Here is a 14034-nt window from a genome sequence, read left to right on the forward strand (position 1 = left end):
CCTATCAAAGGCTTTAGATATGTCAAGAGCAATTGCCCTAGAAAGATTGCCACCGTCGAGAGATTTGCTAATCCTATGCGATATAACTGTAAGGACATCTGCTGTAGATCAAGCAGAACGGAAACCATATTGAGTGTCACTAAGAAGGTTATTTTTGTTGAGATGTTTGATTACTTCTGTATTTAATACAGATTCTAGAATAATATATTGTTGGCTACTCATGATAAAATAATAATATATTGTTGGCTACTCATCATAAAATAATATATTGTTGGGTACTCATGATAAAAAAATAATATATTGTTGGGTACTCATGATAAAATAATATTATATTGTTGGCTACTCATGATAAAATAATATTATATTGTTGGCTACTCATGATAAAATAATATTATATTGTTGGGTACTCATGATAAAATAATATTATATTGTTGGCTACTCATGATAAAATAATATATTGTTGGCTACTCCTGAAAAAATAATATATTGTTGGCTACTCATGATAAAAAAATAATATATTGTTGGGTACTCATGATAAAATAATATTATATTGTTGGGTACTCATGATAAAATAATATTATATTGTTGGGTACTCATGATAAAAAAATAATATATTGTTGGGTACTCATGATAAAAAAATAATATATTGTTGGGTACTCATGATAAAATAATATTATATTGTTGGGTACTCATGATAAAAAAATAATATATTGTTGGTTACTCATGATAAAATAATATTATATTGTTGGGTACTCATGATAAAAAAAATAATATATTGTTGGGTACTCATGATAAAATAATATTATATTGTTGGCTACTCATGATAAAATAATATTATATTGTTGGCTACTCATGATAAAATAATATTATATTGTTGGGTACTCATGATAAAATAATATTATATTGTTGGCTACTCATGATAAAATAATATATTGTTGGCTACTCCTGATAAAATAATATATTGTTGGCTACTCATGATAAAAAAATAATATATTGTTGGGTACTCATGATAAAAAAATAATATATTGTTGGGTACTCATGATAAAATAATATTATATTGTTGGGTACTCATGATAAATAAATAATATATTGTTGGCTACTCATGATAAAAAAATAATATATTGTTGGGTACTCATGATAAAATAATATTATATTGTTGGGTACTCATGATAAAAAAATAATATATTGTTGGTTACTCATGATAAAATAATATTATATTGTTGGGTACTCATGATAAAAAAAATAATATATTGTTGGGTACTCATGATAAAATAATATTATATTGTTGGCTACTCATGATAAAATAATATTATATTGTTGGCTACTCATGATAAAATAATATTATATTGTTGGGTACTCATGATAAAATAATATTATATTGTTGGCTACTCATGATAAAATAATGTATTGTTGGCTACTCCTGATAAAATAATATATTGTTGGCTACTCATGATAAAAAAATAATATATTGTTGGGTACTCATGATAAAAAAATAATATATTGTTGGGTACTCATGATAAAATAATATTATATTGTTGGGTACTCATGATAAATAAATAATATATTGTTGGCTACTCATGATAAAAAAATAATATATTGTTGGGTACTCATGATAAAATAATATTATATTGTTGGGTACTCATGATAAAATAATATTATATTGTTGGGTACTCATGATAAATAAATAATATATTGTTGGCTACTCATGATAAAATAATATATTGTTGGCTACTCATGATAAAATAATATTATATTGTTGGGTACTCATGATAAAATAATATTATATTGTTGGGTACTCATGATAAATAAATAATATATTGTTGGCTACTCATGATAAAAAAATAATATATTGTTGGGTACTCATGATAAAATAATATTATATTGTTGGGTACTCATGATAAAAAAAATAATATATTGTTGGGTACTCATGATAAAATAATATTATATTGTTGGGTACTCATGATAAATAAATAATATATTGTTGGGTACTCATGATAAATAAATAATATATTGTTGGCTACTCATGATAAAATAATATTATATTGTTGGGTACTCATGATAAAACAATATTATATTGTTGGGTACACATGATAAAATAATATTATAATGTTGGGTACTCATGATAAAATAATATTATATTGTTGGGTACTCATGATAAATAAATAATATATTGTTGGCTACTCATGATAAAAAAATAATATATTGTTGGGTACTCATGATAAAATAATATTATATTGTTGGGTACTCATGATAAAAAAAATAATATATTGTTGGGTACTCATGATAAAATAATATTATATTGTTGGCTACTCATGATAAAATAATATTATATTGTTGGCTACTCATGATAAAATAATATTATATTGTTGGCTACTCATGATAAAATAATATTATATTGTTGGGTACTCATGATAAAATAATATTATATTGTTGGGTACTCATGTTAAAAAAATAATATATTGTTGGGTACTCATGATAAAATAATATTATATTGTTGGGTACTCATGATAAAAAAATAATATATTGTTGGCTACTCATGATAAAATAATATTATATTGTTGGCTACTCATGATAAAATAATATTATATTGTTGGCTACTCATGATAAAATAATATTATATTGTTGGCTACTCATGATAAAATAATATATTGTTGGCTACTCCTGATAAAATAATATATTGTTGGCTACTCATGATAAAAAAATAATATATTGTTGGGTAATCATGATAAAAAAATAATATATTGTTGGGTACTCATGATAAAATAATATTATATTGTTGGGTACTCATGATAAAAAAATAATATATTGTTGGGTACTCATGATAAAATAATATTATATTGTTGGGTACTCATGATAAATAAATAATATATTGTTGGCTACTCATGATAAAAAAATAATATATTGTTGGGTACTCATGATAAAATAATATTATATTGTTGGGTACTCATGATAAAAAAATAATATATTGTTGGGTACTCATGATAAAATAATATTATATTGTTGGGTACTCATGTTAAAAAAAATAATATATTGTTGGCTACTCATGATAAAATAATATTATATTGTTGGGTACTCATGATAAAATAATATTATATTGTTGGGTACTCATGATAAAATAATATTATATTGTTGGGTACTCATGATAAAATAATATTATATTGTTGGGTACTCATGATAAAAAAATAATATATTGTTGGGTACTCATGATAAAAAAATAATATATTGTTGGGTACTCATGATAAAATAATATTATATTGTTGGGTACTCATGTTAAAAAAATAATATATTGTTGGCTACTCATGATAAAATAATATTATATTGTTGGCTACTCATGATAAAATAATATTATATTGTTGGCTATTCATGATAAAATAATATTATATTGTTGGGTACTCATGATAAAATAATATTATATTGTTGGGTACTCATGTTAAAAAAATAATATATTGTTGGCTACTCATGATAAAAAAATAATATATTGTTGGGTACTCATGATAAAATAATATTATATTGTTGGGTACTCATGATAAAAAAATAATATATTGTTGGGTACTCATGATAAAAAAATAATATATTGTTGGCTACTCATGATAAAATAATATTATATTGTTGGGTACTCATGATAAAATAATATTATATTGTTGGGTACTCATGATAAAATAATATTATATTGTTGGGTACTCATGATAAAATAATATTATATTGTTGGGTACTCATGTTAAAAAAATAATATATTGTTGGCTACTCATGATAAAAAAATAATATATTGTTGGGTACTCATGATAAAATAATATTATATTGTTGGGTACTCATGATAAAATAATATTATATTGTTGGCTACTCATGATAAAATAATATTATATTGTTGGGTACTCATGTTAAAAAAATAATATATTGTTGGCTACTCATGATAAAATAATATTATATTGTTGGGTACTCATGATAAAATAATATTATATTGTTGGCTACTCATGATAAAATAATATTATATTGTTGGGTACTCATGATAAAATAATATTATATTGTTGGGTACTCATGTTAAAAAAATAATATATTGTTGGCTACTCATGATAAAAAAATAATATATTGTTGGGTACTCATGATAAAATAATATTATATTGTTGGGTACTCATGATAAAAAAATAATATATTGTTGGCTACTCATGATAAAATAATATTATATTGTTGGCTACTCATGATAAGATAATATTATATTGTTGGGTACTCATGATAAAATAATATTATATTGTTGGGTACTCATGATAAAATAATATTATATTGTTGGGTACTCATGATAAAATAACAATATATTGTTGGGTACTCATGATAAAATAACAATATATTGTTGGGTACTCATGATAAAATAACAATATATTGTTGGGTACTCATGATAAAATAATATTATATTGTTGAGTACTCATGATAAAATAATATTATATTGTTGGGTACTCATGATAAAATAATATTATATTGTTGGGTACTCATGATAAAATAATATTATATTGTTGGGTACTCATGATAAAATAATATTATATTGTTGGGTACTCATGTTAAAAAAAAATTATATTGTTGGCTACTCATGATAAAATAATATTATATTGTTGGGTACTCATGATAAAAAAATAATATATTTTTGGGTACTCATGATAAAAAAATAATATATTGTTGGGTACTCATGATAAAATAACAATATATTGTTGGGTACTCATGTTAAAAAAATAATATATTGTTGGCTACTCATGATAAAATAATATTATATTGTTGGGTACTCATGATAAAATAATATTATATTGTTGGCTATTCATGATAAAATAATATATATTGTTGGGTACTCATGATAAAATAATATTATATTGTTGGGTACTCATGTTAAAAAAATAATATATTGTTGGCTACTCATGATAAAAAAATAATATATTGTTGGGTACTCATGATAAAATAATATTATATTGTTGGGTACTCATGATAAAAAAATAATATATTGTTGGGTACTCATGATAAAAAAATAATATATTGTTGGCTACTCATGATAAAATAATATTATATTGTTGGGTACTCATGATAAAATAATATTATATTGTTGGGTACTCATGATAAAATAATATTATATTGTTGGGTACTCATGATAAAATAATAATATATTGTTGGCTACTCATGATAAAATAATATTATATTGTTGGGTACTCATGATAAAATAATATTATATTGTTGGCTACTCATGATAAAATAATATTATATTGTTGGGTACTCATGTTAAAAAAATAATATATTGTTAGCTACTCATGATAAAATAATATTATATTGTTGGGTACTCATGATAAAATAATATTATATTGTTGGCTACTCATGATAAAATAATATTATATTGTTGGGTACTCATGATAAAATAATATTATATTGTTGGGTACTCATGTTAAAAAAATAATATATTGTTGGCTACTCATGATAAAAAAATAATATATTGTAAGCTACTCATGATAAAATAATATTATATTGTTGGGTACTCATGATAAAATAATATTATATTGTTGGCTACTCATGATAAAATAATATTATATTGTTGGGTACTCATGATAAAATAATATTATATTGTTGGGTACTCATGATAAATAAATAATATATTGTTGGCTACTCATGATAAAAAAATAATATATTGTTGGGTACTCATGATAAAATAATATTATATTGTTGGGTACTCATGATAAAAAAATAATATATTGTTGGGTATTCATGATAAACAAATAATATATTGTTGGCTACCCATGATAAAAAAATAATATATTGTTGGGTACTCATGATAAAATAATATTATATTGTTGGGTACTCATGATAAAAAAATAGTATATTGTTGGGTACTCATGATAAAAAAATAATATATTGTTGGCTACTCATGATAAAATAATATTATATTGTTGGGTACTCATGATAAAATAATATTATATTGTTGGGTACTCATGTTAAAAAAATAATATATTGTTGGCTACTCATGATAAAAAAATAATATATTGTTGGGTACTCATGATAAAATAATATTATATTGTTGGGTACTCATGATAAAAAAATAATATATTGTTGGGTACTCATGATAAAAAAATAATATATTGTTGGCTACTCATGATAAAATAATATTATATTGTTGGGTACTCATGATAAAATAATATTATATTGTTGGGTACTCATGATAAAATAATATTATATTGTTGGGTACTCATGATAAAATAATAATATATTGTTGGCTACTCATGATAAAATAATATTATATTGTTGGGTACTCATGATAAAATAATATTATATTGTTGGCTACTCATGATAAAATAATATTATATTGTTGGGTACTCATGTTAAAAAAATAATATATTGTTGGCTACTCATGATAAAATAATATTATATTGTTGGGTACTCATGATAAAATAATATTATATTGTTGGCTACTCATGATAAAATAATATTATATTGTTGGGTACTCATGATAAAATAATATTATATTGTTGGGTACTCATGTTAAAAAAATTATATATTGTTGGCTACTCATGATAAAAAAATAATATATTGTTGGGTACTCATGATAAAATAATATTATATTGTTGGCTACTCATGATAAAAAAATAATATATTGTTGGGTACTCATGATAAAAAAATAATATATTGTTGGCTACTCATGATAAAATAATATTATATTGTTGGGTAAACATGATAGAATAATATTATATTGTTGGCTACTCATGATAAGATAATATTATATTGTTGGGTACTCATGATAAAATAATATTATATTGTTGGGTACTCATGTTAAAAAAATAATATATTGTTGGCTACTCATGATAAAAAAATAATATATTGTTGGCTACTCATGATAAAAAAATAATATATTGTTGGTACTCATGATAAAATAACAATATATTGTTGGGTACTCATGATAAAAAAATAATATATTGTTGGGTACTCATGATAAAAAAATAATATATTGTTGGCTACTCATGATAAAATAATATTATATTGTTGGCTACTCATGATAAAATAATATTATATTGTTGGGTACTCATGATAAAATAATATATTGTTGGCTACTCATGATAAAATAATATTATATTGTTGGGTACTCATGATAAAATAACAATATATTGTTGGGTACTCATGATAAAATAACAATATATTGTTGGCTACTCATCGTAAAATAATATTATATTGTTGAGTACTCATGATAAAATAATATTATATTGTTGGGTACTCATGATAAAATAATATTATATTGTTGGGTACTCATGATAAAATAATATTATATTGTTGGGTACTCATGATAAAATAATATTATATTGTTGGGTACTCATGTTAAAAAAATAATATATTGTTGGCTACTCATGATAAAATAATATTATATTGTTGGCTACTCATGATAAAATAATATTATATTGTTGGGTACTCATGATAAAATAATATTATATTGTTGGGTACTCATGATAAAATAATATTATATTGTTGGCTACTCATGATAAAAAAATAATATATTGTTGGGTACTCATGATAAAATAATATTATATTGTTGGGTACTCATGATAAAAAAATAATATATTGTTGGGTACTCATGATAAAAAAATAATATATTGTTGGCTACTCATGATAAAATAATATTATATTGTTGGGTACTCATGATAAAATAATATTATATTGTTGGGTACTCATGATAAAATAATAATATATTGTTGGCTACTCATGATAAAATAATATTATATTGTTGGGTACTCATGATAAAATAATATTATATTGTTGGGTACTCATGATAAAATAATATTATATTGTTGGGTACTCGAGTTAAAAAAATAATATATTGTTGGCTACTCATGATAAAATAATATTATATTGTTGGCTACTCATGATAAAATAATATTATATTGTTGGCTACTCATGATAAAATAATATTATATTGTTGGGTACTCATGATAAAATAATATTATATTGTTGGGTACTCATGTTAAAAAAATAATATATTGTTGGGTACTCATGATAAAAAAATAATATATTGTTGGGTACTCATGATAAAATAATATTATATTGTTGGGTACTCATGATAAAAAAATAATATATTGTTGGGTACTCATGATAAAAAAATAATATATTGTTGGCTACTCATGATAAAATAATATTATATTGTTGGGTACTCATGATAAAATAATATTATATTGTTGGGTACTCATGATAAAAAAATAATATATTGTTGGGTACTCATGATAAAAAAATAATATATTGTTGGCTACTCATGATAAAATAATATTATATTGTTGGGTACTCATGATAAAATAATATTATATTGTTGGGTACTCATGTTAAAAAAATAATATATTGTTGGCTACTCATGATAAAAAAATAATATATTGTTGGGTACTCATGATAAAATAATATTATATTGTTGGGTACTCATGATAAAAAAATAATATATTGTTGGGTACTCATGATAAAAAAATAATATATTGTTGGCTACTCATGATAAAATAATATTATATTGTTGGGTACTCATGATAAAATAATATTATATTGTTGGGTACTCATGATAAAATAATATTATATTGTTGGGTACTCATGATAAAATAATAATATATTGTTGGCTACTCATGATAAAATAATATTATATTGTTGGGTACTCATGATAAAATAATATTATATTGTTGGCTACTCATGATAAAATAATATTATATTGTTGGGTACTCATGTTAAAAAAATAATATATTGTTGGCTACTCATGATAAAATAATATTATATTGTTGGGTACTCATGATAAAATAATATTATATTGTTGGCTACTCATGATAAAATAATATTATATTGTTGGGTACTCATGATAAAATAATATTATATTGTTGGGTACTCATGTTAAAAAAATAATATATTGTTGGCTACTCATGATAAAAAAATAATATATTGTTGGGTACTCATGATAAAATAATATTATATTGTTGGCTACTCATGATAAAAAAATAATATATTGTTGGGTACTCATGATAAAAAAATAATATATTGTTGGCTACTCATGATAAAATAATATTATATTGTTGGGTACTCATGATAGAATAATATTATATTGTTGGCTACTCATGATAAGATAATATTATATTGTTGGGTACTCATGATAAAATAATATTATATTGTTGGGTACTCATGTTAAAAAAATAATATATTGTTGGCTACTCATGATAAAAAAATAATATATTGTTGGCTACTCATGATAAAAAAATAATATATTGTTGGTACTCATGATAAAATAACAATATATTGTTGGGTACTCATGATAAAAAAATAATATATTGTTGGGTACTCATGATAAAAAAATAATATATTGTTGGCTACTCATGATAAAATAATATTATATTGTTGGCTACTCATGATAAAATAATATTATATTGTTGGGTACTCATGATAAAATAATATATTGTTGGCTACTCATGATAAAATAATATTATATTGTTGGGTACTCATGATAAAATAACAATATATTGTTGGGTACTCATGATAAAATAACAATATATTGTTGGGTACTCATGATAAAATAATATTATATTGTTGAGTACTCATGATAAAATAATATTATATTGTTGGGTACTCATGATAAAATAATATTATATTGTTGGGTACTCATGATAAAATAATATTATATTGTTGGGTACTCATGATAAAATAATATTATATTGTTGGGTACTCATGTTAAAAAAATAATATATTGTTGGCTACTCATGATAAAATAATATTATATTGTTGGCTACTCATGATAAAATAATATTATATTGTTGGGTACTCATGATAAAATAATATTATATTGTTGGGTACTCATGATAAAATAATATTATATTGTTGGCTACTCATGATAAAAAAATAATATATTGTTGGGTACTCATGATAAAATAATATTATATTGTTGGGTACTCATGATAAAAAAATAATATATTGTTGGGTACTCATGATAAAAAAATAATATATTGTTGGCTACTCATGATAAAATAATATTATATTGTTGGGTACTCATGATAAAATAATATTATATTGTTGGGTACTCATGATAAAATAATAATATATTGTTGGCTACTCATGATAAAATAATATTATATTGTTGGGTACTCATGATAAAATAATATTATATTGTTGGGTACTCATGATAAAATAATATTATATTGTTGGGTACTCATGTTAAAAAAATAATATATTGTTGGCTACTCATGATAAAATAATATTATATTGTTGGCTACTCATGATAAAATAATATTATATTGTTGGCTACTCATGATAAAATAATATTATATTGTTGGGTACTCATGATAAAATAATATTATATTGTTGGGTACTCATGTTAAAAAAATAATATATTGTTGGGTACTCATGATAAAAAAATAATATATTGTTGGGTACTCATGATAAAATAATATTATATTGTTGGGTACTCATGATAAAAAAATAATATATTGTTGGGTACTCATGATAAAAAAATAATATATTGTTGGCTACTCATGATAAAATAATATTATATTGTTGGGTACTCATGATAAAATAATATTATATTGTTGGGTACTCATGATAAAATAATATTATATTGTTGGCTACTCATGATAAGATAATATTATATTGTTGGGTACTCATGATAAAATAATATTATATTGTTGGGTACTCATGTTAAAAAAATAATATATTGTTGGCTACTCATGATAAAAAAATAATATATTGTTGGCTACTCATGATAAAAAAATTATATATTGTTGGTACTCATGATAAAATAACAATATATTGTTGGGTACTCATGATAAAAAAATAATATATTGTTGGGTACTCATGATAAAAAAATAATATATTGTTGGCTACATATGATAAAATTATATTATATTGTTGGCTACTCATGATAAAATAATATTATATTGTTGGGTACTCATGATAAAATAATATATTGTTGGCTACTCATGATAAAATAATATTATATTGTTGGGTACTCATGATAAAATAACAATATATTGTTGGGTACTCATGATAAAATAACAATATATTGTTGGGTACTCATGATAAAATAACAATATATTGTTGGGTACTCATGATAAAATAATATTATATTGTTGAGTACTCATGATAAAATAATATTATATTGTTGGGTACTCATGATAAAATAATATTATATTGTTGGGTACTCATGATAAAATAATATTATATTGTTGGGTACTCATGATAAAATAATATTATATTGTTGGGTACTCATGTTAAAAAATAATATATTGTTGGCTACTCATGATAAAATAATATTATATTGTTGGCTACTCATGATAAAATAATATTATATTGTTGGGTACTCATGATAAAATAATATTATATTGTTGGGTACTCATGATAAAATAATATTATATTGTTGGCTACTCATGATAAAAAAATAATATATTGTTGGGTACTCATGATAAAATAATATTATATTGTTGGGTACTCATGATAAAATAATATTATATTGTTGGCTATTCATGATAAAATAATATTATATTGTTGGGTACTCATGATAAAATAATATTATATTGTTTGGTACTCATGTTAAAAAAATAATATATTGTTGGCTACTCATGATAAAATAATATTATATTGTTGGGTACTCATGATAAAATAATATTATATTGTTGGGTACTCATGATAAAAAAATAATATATTGTTGGGTACTCATGATAAAATAATATTATATTGTTGGGTACTCATGATAAAAAAATAATATATTGTTGGGTACTCATGATAAAAAAATAATATATTGTTGGCTACTCATGATAAAATAATATTATATTGTTGGGTACTCATGATAAAATAATATTATATTGTTGGGTACTCATGATAAAATAATATTATATTGTTGGGTACTCATGATAAAATAATATTATATTGTTGGGTACTCATGTTAAAAAAATAATATATTGTTGGCTACTCATGATAAAATAATATTATATTGTGGGGTACTCATGATAAAATAATATTATATTGTTTGGTACTCATGATAAAATAATATTATATTGTTGGCTACTCATGATAAAATAATATTATATTGTTGGGTACTCATGATAAAATAATATTATATTGTTGGGTACTCATGTTAAAAAAATAATATATTGTTGGCTACTCATGATAAAAAAATAATATATTGTTGGGTACTCATGATAAAATAATATTATATTGTTGGGTACTCATGATAAAATAATATTATATTGTTGGGTACTCATGATAAAATAATATTATATTGTTGGGTACTCATGATAAAATAATATTATATTGTTGGGTACTCATGTTAAAAAAATAATATATTGTTGGCTACTCATGATAAAATAATATTATATTGTTGGGTACTCATGATAAAATAATATTATATTGTTGGGTACTCATGATAAAATAATATTATATTGTTGGCTACTCATGATAAAATAATATTATATTGTTGGGTACTCATGATAAAATAATATTATATTGTTGGGTACTCATGTTAAAAAAATAATATATTGTTGGCTACTCATGATAAAAAAATAATATATTGTTGGCTACTCATGATAAAATAATATTATATTGTTGGCTACTCATGATAAAATAATATTATATTGTTGGGTACTCATGATAAAATAATATTATATTGTTGGGTACTCATGATAAAATAATATTATATTGTTGGCTACTCATGGTAAAATAATATTATATTGTTGGGTACTCATGATAAAATAATATTATATTGTTGGGTACTCATGTTAAAAAAATAATATATTGTTGGCTACTCATGATAAAAAAATAATATATTGTTGGCTACTCATGATAAAAAAATAATATATTGTTGGGTACTCATGATAAAATAATATTATATTGTTGGGTACTCATGATAAAAAAATAATATATTGTTGGATACTCATGATAAAAAAATAATATATTGTTGGCTACTCATGATAAAATAATATTATATTGTTGGGTACTCATGATAAAATAATATTATATTGTTGGGTACTCATAATAAAATAATATTATATTGTTGGCTACTCATGATAAGATAATATTATATTGTTGGGTACTCATGATAAAATAATATTATATTGTTGGGTACTCATGTTAAAAAAATAATATATTGTTGGCTACTCATGATAAAAAAATAATATATTGTTGGCTACTCATGATAAAAAAATTATATATTGTTGGTACTCATGATAAAATAACAATATATTGTTGGGTACTCATGATAAAAAAATAATATATTGTTGGGTACTCATGATAAAAAAATAATATATTGTTGGCTACTCATGATAAAATAATATTATATTGTTGGCTACTCATGATAAAATAATATTATATTGTTGGGTACTCATGATAAAATAATATATTGTTGGCTACTCATGATAAAATAATATTATATTGTTGGGTACTCATGATAAAATAACAATATATTGTTGGGTACTCATGATAAAATAACAATATATTGTTGGGTACTCATGATAAAATAACAATATATTGTTGGGTACTCATGATAAAATAATATTATATAGTTGAGTACTCATGATAAAATAATATTATATTGTTGGGTACTCATGATAAAATAATATTATATTGTTGGGTACTCATGATAAAATAATATTATATTGTTGGGTACTCATGATAAAATAATATTATATTGTTGGGTACTCATGTTAAAAAAATAATATATTGTTGGCTACTCATGATAAAATAATATTATATTGTTGGCTACTCATGATAAAATAATATTATATTGTTTGGTACTCATGATAAAATAATATTATATTGTTGGGTACTCATGATAAAATAATATTATATTGTTGGCTACTCATGATAAAAAAATAATATATTGTTGGGTACTCATGATAAAATAATATTATATTGTTGGGTACTCATGATAAAATAATATTATATTGTTGGCTATTCATGATAAAATAATATTATATTGTTGGGTACTCATGATAAAATAATATTATATTGTTGGGTACTCATGATAAAATAATATTATATTGTTGGGTACTCATGATAAAATAATATTATATTGTTGGGTACTCA

Source organism: Euprymna scolopes, chromosome 19 (genome assembly GCF_053919585.1).
Source record: "Euprymna scolopes isolate OS-2025 chromosome 19, ASM5391958v1, whole genome shotgun sequence".
Classification (NCBI taxonomy): Eukaryota; Metazoa; Mollusca; class Cephalopoda; order Sepiida; family Sepiolidae; genus Euprymna; species Euprymna scolopes.